The sequence below is a fragment of the Engystomops pustulosus genome, chromosome 9 (genome assembly GCF_040894005.1).
Source record: "Engystomops pustulosus chromosome 9, aEngPut4.maternal, whole genome shotgun sequence".
In the NCBI taxonomy this organism is placed as follows: Eukaryota; Metazoa; Chordata; class Amphibia; order Anura; family Leptodactylidae; genus Engystomops; species Engystomops pustulosus.
Window position 1 is genome coordinate 114,055,527 of NC_092419.1, and position 15,579 is coordinate 114,071,105.

Genomic DNA, 15,579 nt, shown 5'->3' on the forward strand with positions numbered 1-15,579 from the left:
GATGTAACTCAGGATCAGTACAGGATAAGTAATGTCATGTATGTACACAGTGACTGCACCAGCAGCAGAATAGTGAGTGCAGCTCTGGAGAATAATACAGGATGTAACTCAGGATCAGTACAGGATAAGTAATGTCATGTATGTACAGTGACTGCACCAGCAGCAGAATAGTGAGTGCAGCTCTGGGGTATAATACAGGATGTAACTCAGGATCAGTACAGGATAAGTAATGTCATGTATGTACACAGTGACTGCACCAGCAGCAGAATAGTGAGTGCAGCTCTGGGTATAATACAGGATGTAACTCAGGATCAGTACAGGATAAGTAATGTCATGTATGTACAGTGACTGCACCAGCAGCAGAATAGTGAGTGCAGCTCTGGGGTATAATACAGGATGTAACTCAGGATCAGTACAGGATAAGTAATGTCATGTATGTACACAGTGACTGCACCAGCAGCAGAATAGTGAGTGCAGCTCTGGGATATAATACAGGATGTAACTCAGGATCAGTACAGGATAAGTAATGTCATGTATGTACACAGCGACTGCACCAGCAGCAGAATAGTGAGTGCAGCTCTGGGGTATAATACAGGATGTAACTCAGGATCAGTACAGGATAAGTAATGTCATGTATGTACACAGTGACTGCACCAGCAGCAGAATAGTGAGTGCAGCTCTGGGATATAATACAGGATGTAACTCAGGATCAGTACAGGATAAGTAATGTCATGTATGTACACAGCGACTGCACCAGCAGCAGAATAGTGAGTGCAGCTCTGGGGTATAATTCAGGATGTAACTCAGGATCAGTACAGGATAAGTAATGTCATGTATGTACACAGCGACTGCACCAGCAGCAGAATAGTGAGTGCAGCTCTGGAGTATAATACAGGATGTAACTCAGGATCAGTACAGGATAAGTAATGTCATGTATGTACACAGTGACTGCACCAGCAGCAGAATAGTGAGTGCAGCTCTGGGGTATAATACAGGATGTAACTCAGGATCAGTACAGGATAAGTAATCATGTATGTACACAGTGACTGCACCAGCAGCAGAATAGTGAGTGCAGCTCTGGGGTATAATATAGGATGTAACTCAGGATCAGTACAGGATAAGTAATGTCATGTATGTACACAGTGACTGCAGCAGCAGCAGAATAGTGAGTGCAGCTCTGGGGTATAATACAGGATGTAACTCAGGATCAGTACAGGATAAGTAATGTCATGTATGTACACAGTGACTGCACCAGCAGCAGAATAGTGAGTGCAGCTCTGGAGGATAATACAGGATGTAACTCAGGATCAGTACAGGATAAGTAATGTCATGTATGTACACAGTGACTGCACCAGCAGCAGAATAGTGAGTGCAGCTCTGGAGAATAATACAGGATGTAACTCAGGATCAGTACAGGATAAGTAATGTCATGTATGTACAGTGACTGCACCAGCAGCAGAATAGTGAGTGCAGCTCTGGAGTATAATACAGGATGTAAGTCAGGATCAGTACAGGATAAGTAATGTCATGTATGTACACAGTGACTGCACCAGCAGCAGAATAGTGAGTGCAGCTCTGGGTATAATACAGGATGTAACTCAGGATCAGTACAGGATAAGTAATGTCATGTATGTACAGTGACTGCACCAGCAGCAGAATAGTGAGTGCAGCTCTGGGGTATAATACAGGATGTAACTCAGGATCAGTACAGGATAAGTAATGTCATGTATGTACACAGTGACTGCACCAGCAGCAGAATAGTGAGTGCAGCTCTGGGTATAATACAGGATGTAACTCAGGATCAGTACAGGATAAGTAATGTCATGTATGTACAGTGACTGCACCAGCAGCAGAATAGTGAGTGCAGCTCTGGGGTATAATACAGGATGTAACTCAGGATCAGTACAGGATAAGTAATGTCATGTATGTACACAGTGACTGCACCAGCAGCAGAATAGTGAGTGCAGCTCTGGGATATAATACAGGATGTAACTCAGGATCAGTACAGGATAAGTAATGTCATGTATGTACACAGCGACTGCACCAGCAGCAGAATAGTGAGTGCAGCTCTGGGGTATAATACAGGATGTAACTCAGGATCAGTACAGGATAAGTAATGTCATGTATGTACACAGTGACTGCACCAGCAGCAGAATAGTGAGTGCAGCTCTGGGGTATAATTCAGGATGTAACTCAGGATCAGTACAGGATAAGTAATGTCATGTATGTACACAGCGACTGCACCAGCAGCAGAATAGTGAGTGCAGCTCTGGAGTATAATACAGGATGTAACTCAGGATCAGTACAGGATAAGTAATGTCATGTATGTACACAGTGACTGCACCAGCAGCAGAATAGTGAGTGCAGCTCTGGGGTATAATACAGGATGTAACTCAGGATCAGTACAGGATAAGTAATCATGTATGTACACAGTGACTGCACCAGCAGCAGAATAGTGAGTGCAGCTCTGGGGTATAATATAGGATGTAACTCAGGATCAGTACAGGATAAGTAATGTCATGTATGTACACAGTGACTGCAGCAGCAGCAGAATAGTGAGTGCAGCTCTGGGGTATAATACAGGATGTAACTCAGGATCACTACAGGATAAGTAATGTCATGTATGTACAGTGACTGCACCAGCAGCAGAATAGTGAGTGCAGCTCTGGGGTATAATACAGGATGTAACTCAGGATCAGTACAGGATTAGTAATGTCATGTATGTACACAGTGACTGCACCAGCAGCAGAATAGTGAGTGCAGCTCTGGAGTATAATACAGGATGTAACTCAGGATCAGTACAGGATAAGTAATGTCATGTATGTACACAGTGACTGCACCAGCAGCAGAATAGTGAGTGCAGCTCTGGGGTATAATACAGGATGTAACTCAGGATCAGTACAGGATAAGTAATCATGTATGTACACAGTGACTGCACCAGCAGCAGAATAGTGAGTGCAGCTCTGGGGTATAATACAGGATGTAACTCAGGATCAGTACAGGATAAGTAATGTCATGTATGTACACAGTGACTGCAGCAGCAGCAGAATAGTGAGTGCAGCTCTGGGGTATAATACAGGATGTAACTCAGGATCAGTACAGGATAAGTAATGTCATGTATGTACAGTGACTGCACCAGCAGCAGAATAGTGAGTGCAGCTCTGGGGTATAATACAGGATGTAACTCAGGATCAGTACAGGATTAGTAATGTCATGTATGTACACAGTGACTGCACCAGCAGCACAATAGTGAGTGCAGCTCTGGAGTATAATACAGGATGTAACTCAGGATCAGTACAGGATAAGTAATGTCATGTATGTACACAGTGACTGCACCAGCAGCAGAATAGTGAGTGCAGCTCTGGGGTATAATACAGGATGTAACTCAGGATCAGTACAGGATAAGTAATGTCATGTATGTACACAGTGACTGCACCAGCAGCAGAATAGTGAGTGCAGCTCTGGAGTATAATACAGGATGTAACTCAGGATCAGTACAGGATCAGTAATGTCATGTATGTACACAGTGACTGCACCAGCAGCAGAATAGTGAGTGCAGCTCTGGGGTATAATACAGGATGTAACTCAGGATCAGTACAGGATAAGTAATGTCATGTATGTACACAGTGACTGCACCAGCAGCAGAATAGTGAGTGCAGCTCTGGAGTATAATACAGGATGTAACTCAGGATCAGTACAGGGTAAGTAATGTCATGTATGTACACAGTGACTGCACCAGCAGCAGAATAGTGAGTACAGCTCTGGGGTATAATACAGGATGTAACTCAGGATCAGTACAGGATAAGTAATGTCATGTATGTACACAGTGACTGCACCAGCAGCAGAATAGTGAGTGCAGCAGAAGTGAGGCCTGGACCTTCCTGCAGAATCCTCTAGTCACACACACACTACAGTCCTGGCCATAAGTTGTGGGAATTACACAAATCTCCTCTTGTCACATGATGTGTCCCTGTCCTGTCCCCCAAGTGTCAGCGTGTCCCTGTCCTGTCCCCCCAAGTGTCAGCGTGTCCCTGTCCTGTCCCCCCAAGTGTCAGCGTGTCCCTGTCCTGTCCCCCCCAAGTGTCAGCGTGTCCCTGTCCTGTCCCCCCAAGTGTCAGCATGTCCCTGTCCTGTCCCCCCAAGTGTCAGCGTGTCCCTGTCCTGTCCCCCCAAGTGTCAGCGTGTCCCTGTCCTGTCCCCCCCAAGTGTCAGCGTGTCCCTGTCCTGTCCCCCCCAAGTGTCAGCGTGTCCCTGTCCTGTCCCCCCCAAGTGTCAGCGTGTCCCTGTCCTGTCCCCCCCAAGTGTCAGCGTGTCCCTGTCCTGTCCCCCCCAAGTGTCAGCGTGTCCCTGTCCTGTCCCCCCAAGTGTCAGCGTGTCCCTGTCCTGTCCCCCCAAGTGTCAGCGTGTCCCTGTCCTGTCCCCCCCAAGTGTCAGCGTGTCCCTGTCCTGTCCCCCCAAGTGTCAGCGTGTCCCTGTCCTGTCCTCCCCCAAGTGTCAGCGTGTCCCTGTCCTGTCCCCCCAAGTGTCAGCGTGTCCCTGTCCTGTCCCCCAAGTGTCAGCGTGTCCCTGTCCTGTCTCCCAAGTGTCAGCGTGTCCCTGTCCTGTACCCCAAGTGTCAGCGTGTCCCTGTCCTGTCCCCCCCAAGTGTCAGCGTGTCCCTGTCCTGTCCCCCAAGTGTCAGCGTGTCCCTGTCCTGTCCCCCCAAGTGTCAGCGTGTCCCTGTCCTGTCCCCCCAAGTGTCAGCGTGTCCCTGTCCTGTCCCCCCAAGTGTCAGCGTGTCCCTGTCCTGTCCCCCCAAGTGTCAGCGTGTCCCTGTCCTGTCCCCCAAGTGCCAGCGTGTCCCTGTCCTGTCCCCCCAAGTGTCAGCGTGTCCCCCCCTGTCCCCCCAAGTGTCAGCGTGTCCCTGTCCTGTCCCCCAAGTGTCAGCGTGTCCCTGTCCTGTCCCCCCAAGTGTCAGCGTGTCCCTGTCCTGTCCCCCCAAGTGTCAGCGTGTCCCTGTCCTGTCCCCCAAGTGTCAGCGTGTCCCTGTCCTGTCCCCCCAAGTGTCAGCGTGTCCCTGTCCTGTCCCCCAAGTGTCAGCGTGTCCCTGTCCTGTCCCCCCAAGTGTCAGCGTGTCCCTGTCCTGTCCCCCAAGTGTCAGCGTGTCCCTGTCCTGTCCCCCCAAGTGTCAGCGTGTCCCTGTCCCCCCAAGTGTCAGCGTGTCCCTGTCCTGTCCCCCCAAGTGTCAGCGTGTCCCTGTCCTGTCCCCCAAGTGTCAGCGTGTCCCTGTCCTGTCCCCCCAAGTGTCAGCGTGTCCCTGTCCTGTCCCCCAAGTGTCAGCGTGTCCCTGTCCTGTCCCCCCCAAGTGTCAGCGTGTCCCTGTCCCCCCAAGTGTCAGCGTGTCCCTGTCCTGTCCCCCCAAGTGTCAGCATGTCCCTGTCCTGTCCCCCCAAGTGTCAGCGTGTCCCTGTCCTGTCCCCCCCAAGTGTCAGCGTGTCCCTGTCCTGTCCCCCCCAAGTGTCAGCGTGTCCCTGTCCTGTCCCCCCCAAGTGTCAGCGTGTCCCTGTCCTGTCCCCCCCAAGTGTCAGCGTGTCCCTGTCCTGTCCCCCCCAAGTGTCAGCGTGTCCCTGTCCTGTCCCCCCAAGTGTCAGCGTGTCCCTGTCCTGTCCCCCCAAGTGTCAGCGTGTCCCTGTCCTGTCCCCCCCAAGTGTCAGCGTGTCCCTGTCCTGTCCCCCCAAGTGTCAGCGTGTCCCTGTCCTGTCCTCCCCCAAGTGTCAGCGTGTCCCTGTCCTGTCTCCCAAGTGTCAGCGTGTCCCTGTCCTGTACCCCAAGTGTCAGCGTGTCCCTGTCCTGTCCCCCCCAAGTGTCAGCGTGTCCCTGTCCTGTCCCCCAAGTGTCAGCGTGTCCCTGTCCTGTCCCCCCAAGTGTCAGCGTGTCCCTGTCCTGTCCCCCCAAGTGTCAGCGTGTCCCTGTCCTGTCCCCCCAAGTGTCAGCGTGTCCCTGTCCTGTCCCCCAAGTGCCAGCGTGTCCCTGTCCTGTCCCCCCAAGTGTCAGCGTGTCCCCCCCTGTCCCCCCAAGTGTCAGCGTGTCCCTGTCCTGTCCCCCAAGTGTCAGCGTGTCCCTGTCCTGTCCCCCCAAGTGTCAGCGTGTCCCTGTCCTGTCCCCCCAAGTGTCAGCGTGTCCCTGTCCTGTCCCCCAAGTGTCAGCGTGTCCCTGTCCTGTCCCCCCAAGTGTCAGCGTGTCCCTGTCCTGTCCCCCAAGTGTCAGCGTGTCCCTGTCCTGTCCCCCCAAGTGTCAGCGTGTCCCTGTCCTGTCCCCCAAGTGTCAGCGTGTCCCTGTCCTGTCCCCCCAAGTGTCAGCGTGTCCCTGTCCCCCCAAGTGTCAGCGTGTCCCTGTCCTGTCCCCCCAAGTGTCAGCGTGTCCCTGTCCTGTCCCCCAAGTGTCAGCGTGTCCCTGTCCTGTCCCCCCAAGTGTCAGCGTGTCCCTGTCCTGTCCCCCAAGTGTCAGCGTGTCCCTGTCCTGTCCCCCCCAAGTGTCAGCGTGTCCCTGTCCCCCCAAGTGTCAGCGTGTCCCTGTCCTGTCCCCCCAAGTGTCAGCGTGTCCCTGTCCTGTCCCCCTTGTTTGTACACCTACACCGTGTGCTCCCTGGGTGTTGTCTGTACAGTCCTGGCCATAAGTCCTGAGAATGACACAAATCTCCTCTTGTCACATGATGTGTCCCTCTGGTCTGTCAGATGTTTATCACATACAGAGATACAAGTGCAATCATATTATGGGGAGCAGAAGCTTTTATTGTCAGGTGGGAGGAGTTACTGCAGCCAGTCAGTATCTGCAGGACCTCTCCTTCTTCTTCAGGACCTCTGCAATTCTCCCTGGCAGCTCTCACTCACCTCCTGCACCAGATCCTGACTGATCGCCGTCCATTCCTGCACTATCACTGCTGCATTCTGTCACAATGTGTTGGGTTTTGTTTGTCCCCCGTCTCCTGATGATTGACCACAAGTTCTCAATGGGATAAGATCTGGGGAGTCTCCGGGCCATGGACCCAGAATCTCTGTGTTCTGTTCCCGGGCCATGGACCCAGAATCTCTGTGTTCTGTTCCCGGAGCCATGGACCCAGAATCTCTGTGTTCTGTTCCCGGGCCATGGACCCAGAATCTCTGTGTTCTGTTCCCGGGCCATGGACCCAGAATCTCTGTGTTCTGTTCCCGGAGCCATGGACCCAGAATCTCTGTGTTCTGTTCCCGGGCCATGGACCCAGAATCTCTGTGTTCTGTTCCCGGGCCATGGACCCAGAATCTCTGTGTTCTGTTCCCGGGCCATGGACCCAGAATCTCTGTGTTCTGTTCCCGGAGCCATGGACCCAGAATCTCTGTGTTCTGTTCCCGGGCCATGGACCCAGAATCTCTGTGTTCTGTCCCCGGAGCCATGGACCCAGAATCTCTGTGTTCTGTTCCCGGGCCATGGACCCAGAATCTCTGTGTTCTGTTCCCGGGCCATGGACCCAGAATCTCTGTGTTCTGTTCCCGGGCCATGGACCCAGAATCTCTGTGTTCTGTTCCCGGGCCATGGACCCAGAATCTCTGTGTTCTGTTCCCGGGCCATGGACCCAGAATCTCTGTGTTCTGTTCCCGGAGCCATGGACCCAGAATCTCTGTGTTCTGTTCCCGGGCCATGGACCCAGAATCTCTGTGTTCTGTTCCCGGGCCATGGACCCAGAATCTCTGTGCTCTGTTCCCGGGCCCTGGACCCAGAATCTCTGTGTTCTGTTCCCGGAGCCATGGACCCAGAATCTCTGTGTTCTGTTCCCGGGCCATGGACCCAGAATCTCTGTGTTCTGTTCCCGGGCCATGGACCCAGAATCTCTGTGTTCTGTTCCCGGGCCATGGACCCAGAATCTCTGTGTTCTGTTCCCGGGCCATGGACCCAGAATCTCTGTGTTCTGTTCCCGGGCCATGGAGCCAGAATCTCTGTGTTCTGTTCCCGGGCCATGGACCCAGAATCTCTGTGTTCTGTTCCCGGAGCCATTTAGTTCTCCCCTTTATGGCCGGTGCTCCATCATGCTGGAGGAGGCTCCTGCTCATCACCATCTGCTCCTGGAGGGTCGGGAGAAGCGGCTCCTGGAGGACATTCTGCTCCATTCTTTATTCATGGAGGTGTTTTTAGGCGATTCCCTTGGCTGAGAAGCCGCCCCCCCCCCCGCCCCCCACATGAATGGCTGCAGGAGCTTTACAGGTGCAGGAGACAGGACTGGGGCATCGCTCACCTTGTCTGCTCCCAACAATCGGAAAGGGGATCCATCAGAGACAATGCCTTTCCCCCAGTCCCAACTCCCTGCACCTCCTGCAGAATATCCGTCTGTCCCCCAGTCCTCAGCGTCCACTCCCTGCACCTCCTGCAGAATATCCGTCTGTCCCCCAGTCCTCAGCGTCCACTCCCTGCACCTCCTGCAGAATATCCGTCTGTCCCCCAGTCCTCAGCGTCCACTCCCTGCACCTCCTGCAGAATATCCGTCTGTCCCCCAGTCCTCAGCGTCCACTCCCTGCACCTCCTGCAGAATATCCGTCTGTCCCCCAGTCCTCAGCGTCCACTCCCTGCACCTCCTGCAGAATATCCGTCTGTCCCCCAGTCCTCAGCGTCCACTCCCTGCACCTCCTGCAGAATATCCGTCTGTCCCCCAGTCCTCAGCGTCCACTCCCTGCACCTCCTGCAGAATATCCGTCTGTCCCCCAGTCCTCAGCGTCCACTCCCTGCACCTCCTGCAGAATATCCATCTGTCCCCCAGTCCTCAGCGTCCACTCCCTGCACCTCCTGCAGAATATCCGTCTGTCCCCCAGTCCTCAGCGTCCACTCCCTGCACCTCCTGCAGAATATCCGTCTGTCCCCCAGTCCTCAGCGTCCACTCCCTGCACCTCCTGCAGAATATCCGTCTGTCCCCCAGTCCTCAGCGTCCACTCCCTGCACCTCCTGCAGAATATCCGTCTGTCCCCCAGTCCTCAGCGTCCACTCCCTGCACCTCCTGCAGAATATCCGTCTGTCCCCCAGTCCTCAGCGTCCACTCCCTGCACCTCCTGCAGAATATCCGTCTGTCCCCCAGTCCTCAGCGTCCACTCCCTGCACCTCCTGCAGAATATCCGTCTGTCCCCCAGTCCTCAGCGTCCACTCCCTGCACCTCCTGCAGAATATCCGTCTGTCCCCCAGTCCTCAGCGTCCACTCCCTGCACCTCCTGCAGAATATCCGTCTGTCCCCCAGTCCTCAGCGTCCACTCCCTGCACCTCCTGCAGAATATCCGTCTGTCCCCCAGTCCTCAGCGTCCACTCCCTGCACCTCCTGCAGAATATCCGTCTGTCCCCCAGTCCTCAGCGTCCACTCCCTGCACCTCCTGCAGAATATCCGTCTGTCCCCCAGTCCTCAGCGCCCACTCCCTGCACCTCCTGCAGAATATCCGCCTGTCCCTGGTGGTTCCTGGAGAGAAGCGGCTTCTGTGCTGCCCTCCTGGACACCAGGCCTTGCTCCAGGAGTCTCCGCAGTGTCACAGTGCGTGCAGATGCCTCACACCTGCTGCTGCCATTCCTGAGCTCTGCGATGCTGGGAGCCCCATCCCCAAGCTGAGACACTTGTAAGAGACGCTCCTGGCGCTTGCTGGTCCTTCTTGGGCTCCTGGAGCCTTTTTGGTAACAATGGAGCCTCTCTCCTTGGATTCCTTGATGATGCGATAGATCGGTGACTGAGGTGACATCTTTCTCGCTGCGATACTCTTCCCTGTTCGGCCAGTTTTGTGCAGTGCAATGATGACTGCTCGTGTTTCTTTAGAGATAACCATGGGTAACAGAAGAGACACAATGATGCCAAGCACCAGCCTCCTTGTAAAGTGTCCAGGGGTGTGATTGTTACATAATCCTGACAGATTGTCCCCCAGCCCTGTCCCCATCAGCCCCCGCACCTGTGTTACTGGAGACATCACTGACACCATGTTACCTGCTCCTATTATACTGCCCAGTGGTGATTGTTACTTACACATGACACATTGTCCCCAGCCCTGTCCTCATCAGCCCCCGCACCTGTGTTACTGGAGACATCACTGACACCATGTTACCTGCTCCTATTATACTGCCCAGTGGTGATTGTTACTTACACATGACACATTGTCCCCAGCCCTGTCCTCATCAGCCCCCGCACCTGTGTTACTGGAGACATCACTGACACCATGTTACCTGCTCCTATTATACTGCCCAGTGGTGATTGTTACTTACACATGACACATTGTCCCCAGCCCTGTCCCCATCAGCCCCCGCACCTGTGTTACTGGAGACATCACTGACACCATGTTACCTGCTCCTATTATACTGCCCAGTGGTGATTGTTACTTACACATGACACATTGTCCCCAGCCCTGTCCCCATCAGCCCCCGCACCTGTGTTACTGGAGACATCACTGACACCATGGCCGCTGCTCCTATTATACTGCCCAGTGGTGATTGTTACTTACACATGACACATTGTCCCCAGCCCTGTCCCCATCAGCCCCCGCACCTGTGTTACTGGAGACATCACTGACACCATGGCCGCTGCTCCTATTATACTGCCCAGTGGTGATTGTTACTTACACATGACACATTGTCCTCCAGCCCTGCCCCATCAGCCCCCGCACCTGTGTTACTGGGGACATCACTGACACCATGTTACCTGCTCCTATTATACTGCCCAGTGGTGATTGTTACTTACACATGACACATTGTCCCCAGCCCTGTCCCCTTCAGCCCCCGCACCTGTGTTACTGGAGACATCACTGACACCATGTTACCTGCTCCTATTATACTGCCCAGTGGTGATTGTTACTTACACATGACACATTGTCCCCAGCCCTGTCCCCATCAGCCCCCGCACCTGTGTTACTGGAGACATCACTGACACCATGTTACCTGCTCCTATTATACTGCCCAGTGGTGATTGTTACTTACACATGACACATTGTCCCCAGCCCTGTCCCCATCAGCCCCCGCACCTGTGTTACTGGAGACATCACTGACACCATGTTACCTGCTCCTATTATACTGTCCAGTGGTGATTGTTACTTACACATGACACATTGTCCCCAGCCCTGTCCCCATCAGCCCCCGCACCTGTGTTACTGGGGACATCACTGACACCATGTTACCTGCTCCTATTATACTGCCCAGTGGTGATTGTTACTTACACATGACACATTGTCCTCCAGCCCTGTCCCCATCAGCCCCCGCACCTGTGTTACTGGGGACATCACTGACACCATGTTACCTGCTCCTATTATACTGCCCAGTGGTGATTGTTACTTACACATGACACATTGTCCCCAGCCCTGTCCCCATCAGCCCCCGCACCTGTGTTACTGGAGACATCACTGACACCATGTTACCTGCTCCTATTATACTGCCCAGTGGTGATTGTTACTTACACATGACACATTGTCCCCAGCCCTGTCCCCATCAGCCCCCGCACCTGTGTTACTGGAGACATCACTGACACCATGTTACCTGCTCCTATTATACTGCCCAGTGGTGATTGTTACTTACACATGACACATTGTCCCCAGCCCTGTCCCCATCAGCCCCCGCACCTGTGTTACTGGAGACATCACTGACACCATGTTACCTGCTCCTATTATACTGCCCAGTGGTGATTGTTACTTACACATGACACATTGTCCCCAGCCCTGTCCTCATCAGCCCCCGCACCTGTGTTACTGGAGACATCACTGACACCATGTTACCTGCTCCTATTATACTGCCCAGTGGTGATTGTTACTTACACATGACACATTGTCCCCAGCTCTGTCCTCATCAGCCCCCGCACCTGTGTTACTGGAGACATCACTGACACCATGTTACCTGCTCCTATTATACTGCCCAGTGGTGATTGTTACTTACACATGACACATTGTCCCCAGCCCTGTCCCTATCAGCCCCCGCACCTGTGTTACTGGAGACATCACTGACACCATGTTACCTGCTCCTATTATACTGCCCAGTGGTGATTGTTACTTACACATGACACATTGTCCCCAGCCCTGTCCCCATCAGCCCCCGCACCTGTGTTACTGGAGACATCACTGACACCATGTTACCTGCTCCTATTATACTGCCCAGTGGTGATTGTTACTTACACATGACACATTGTCCCCAGCCCTGTCCCCATCAGCCCCTGCACCTGTGTTACTGGGGACATCACTGACACCATGTTACCTGCTCCTATTATACTGCCCAGTGGTGATTGTTACTTACACATGACACATTGTCCCCAGCCCTGTCCCCATCAGCCCCCGCACCTGTGTTACTGGAGACATCACTGACACCATGTTACCTGCTCCTATTATACTGCCCAGTGGTGATTGTTACTTACACATGACACATTGTCCCCAGCCCTGTCCCCATCAGCCCCCGCACCTGTGTTACTGGAGACATCACTGACACCATGTTACCTGCTCCTATTATACTGCCCAGTGGTGATTGTTACTTACACATGACACATTGTCCCCAGCCCTGTCCCCATCAGCCCCCGCACCTGTGTTACTGGAGACATCACTGACACCATGTTACCTGCTCCTATTATACTGCCCAGTGGTGATTGTTACTTACACATGACACATTGTCCCCAGCCCTGTCCCCATCAGCCCCCGCACCTGTGTTACTGGAGACATCACTGACACCATGTTACCTGCTCCTATTATACTGCCCAGTGGTGATTGTTACTTACACATGACACATTGTCCCCAGCCCTGTCCTCATCAGCCCCCGCACCTGTGTTACTGGAGACATCACTGACACCATGTTACCTGCTCCTATTATACTGCCCAGTGGTGATTGTTACTTACACATGACACATTGGGGCAAATTTACTTACCCGGTCCATTCGCGTTCCAGCGGCGGCTTCTCCGCTCTGGATTCGGGTCCGGCCGGGATTTAATAAGGTAGTTCTTCCGCCGTCCACCAGGTGGCGCTGCTGCGCTGAAAGTAAACTCATCGCGCCGGAATGCACCGAGCTGGACCAGGTGAAGGTAAGCGGTCCTTATGCGACACATTTTCGGTTTTTAAATGCGGCGGTTTTTCCGAATACGTCGGGTTTTCGTTCGGCCACGCCCCCCGATTTCCGTCGCGCGCATGCCAGCGCCGATGCGCCACAATCCGATCGCGTGCGCCAAAATCCCGGGGCAATTTAAGTACAAGCGGCGCAAAACGGAAATATTCGGGTAACACGTCGGGAAAACGCGAATCGGGCCCTTAATAAATGACCCCCATTGTCCCCAGCCCTGTCCCCATCATCCCCCGCACCTGTGTTACTGGAGACATCACTGACACCATGTTACCTGCTCCTATTATACTGCCCAGTGGTGATTGTTACTTACACATGACACATTGTCCCCAGCCCTGTCCCCATCAGCCCCCGCACCTGTGTTACTGGAGACATCACTGACACCATGTTACCTGCTCCTATTATACTGCCCAGTGGTGATTGTTACTTACACATGACACATTGTCCCCATCAGCCCCCGCACCTGTGTTACTGGAGACATCACTGACACCATGTTACCTGCTCCTATTATACTGCCCAGTGGTGATTGTTACTTACACATGACACATTGTCCCCAGCCCTGTCCCCATCAGCCCCTGCACCTGTGTTACTGGAGACATCACTGACACCATGTTACCTGCTCCTATTATACTGCCCAGTGGTGATTGTTACTTACACATGACACATTGTCCCCCAGCCCTGTCCCCATCAGCCCCCGCACCTGTGTTACTGGAGACATCACTGACACCATGTTACCTGCTCCTATTATACTGCCCAGTGGTGATTGTTACTTACACATGACACATTGTCCCCAGCCCTGTCCCCATCAGCCCCTGCACCTGTGTTACTGGAGACATCACTGACACCATGGCCGCTGCTCCTATTATACTGCCCAGTGGTGATTGTTACTTACACATGACACATTGTCCCCAGCCCTGTCCCCATCAGCCCCCGCACCTGTGTTACTGGAGACATCACTGACACCATGTTACCTGCTCCTATTATACTGCCCAGTGGTGATTGTTACTTACACATGACACATTGTCCCCCAGCCCTGTCCCCATCAGCCCCCGCACCTGTGTTACTGGAGACATCACTGACACCATGTTACCTGCTCCTATTATACTGCCCAGTGGTGATTGTTACTTACACATGACACATTGTCCCCAGCCCTGTCCCCATCAGCCCCCGCACCTGTGTTACTGGGGACATCACTGACACCATGTTACCTGCTCCTATTATACTGCCCAGTGGTGATTGTTACTTACACATGACACATTGTCCCCCAGCCCTGTCCCCATCAGCCCCCGCACCAGTGTTACTGGAGACATCACTGACACCATGTTACCTGCTCCTATTATACTGCCCAGTGGTGATTGTTACTTACACATGACACATTGTCCCCAGCCCTGTCCCCATCAGCCCCCGCACCTGTGTTACTGGAGACATCACTGACACCATGTTACCTGCTCCTATTATACTGCCCAGTGGTGATTGTTACTTACACATGACACATTGTCCCTAGCCCTGTCCCCATCAGCCCCTGCACCTGTGTTACTGGAGACATCACTGACACCATGGCCGCTGCTCCTATTATACTGCCCAGTGGTGATTGTTACTTACACATGACACATTGTCCCCAGCCCTGTCCCCATCAGCCCCCGCACCTGTGTTACTGGGGACATCACTGACACCATGTTACCTGCTCCTATTATACTGCCCAGTGGTGATTGTTACTTACACATGACACATTGTCCCCAGCCCTGTCCCCATCAGCCCCCGCACCTGTGTTACTGGGGACATCACTGACACCATGTTACCTGCTCCTATTATACTGCCCAGTGGTGATTGTTACTTACACATGACACATTGTCCCCAGCCCTGTCCTCATCAGCCCCCGCACCTGTGTTACTGGAGACATCACTGACACCATGTTACCTGCTCCTATTATACTGCCCAGTGGTGATTGTTACTTACACATGACACATTGTCCCCAGCCCTGTCCCCATCAGCCCCCGCACCTGTGTTACTGGGGACATCACTGACACCATGTTACCTGCTCCTATTATACTGCCCAGTGGTGATTGTTACTTACACATGACACATTGTCCCCAGCCCTGTCCCCATCAGCCCCTGCACCTGTGTTACTGGAGACATCACTGACACCATGTTACCTGCTCCTATTATACTGCCCAGTGGTGATTGTTACTTACACATGACACATTGTCCCCAGCCCTGTCCCCATCAGCCCCCGCACCTGTGTTACTGGAGACATCACTGACACCATGTTACCTGCTCCTATTATACTGCCCAGTGGTGATTGTTACTTACACATGACACATTGTCCCCAGCCCTGTCCCCATCAGCCCCCGCACCTGTGTTACTGGAGACATCACTGACACCATGTTACCTGCTCCTATTATACTGCCCAGTGGTGATTGTTACTTACACATGACACATTGTCTCCCAGCCCTGTCCCCATCAGCCCCCGCACCTGTGTTACTGGAGACATCACTGACACCATGTTACCTGCTCCTATTATACTGCCCAGT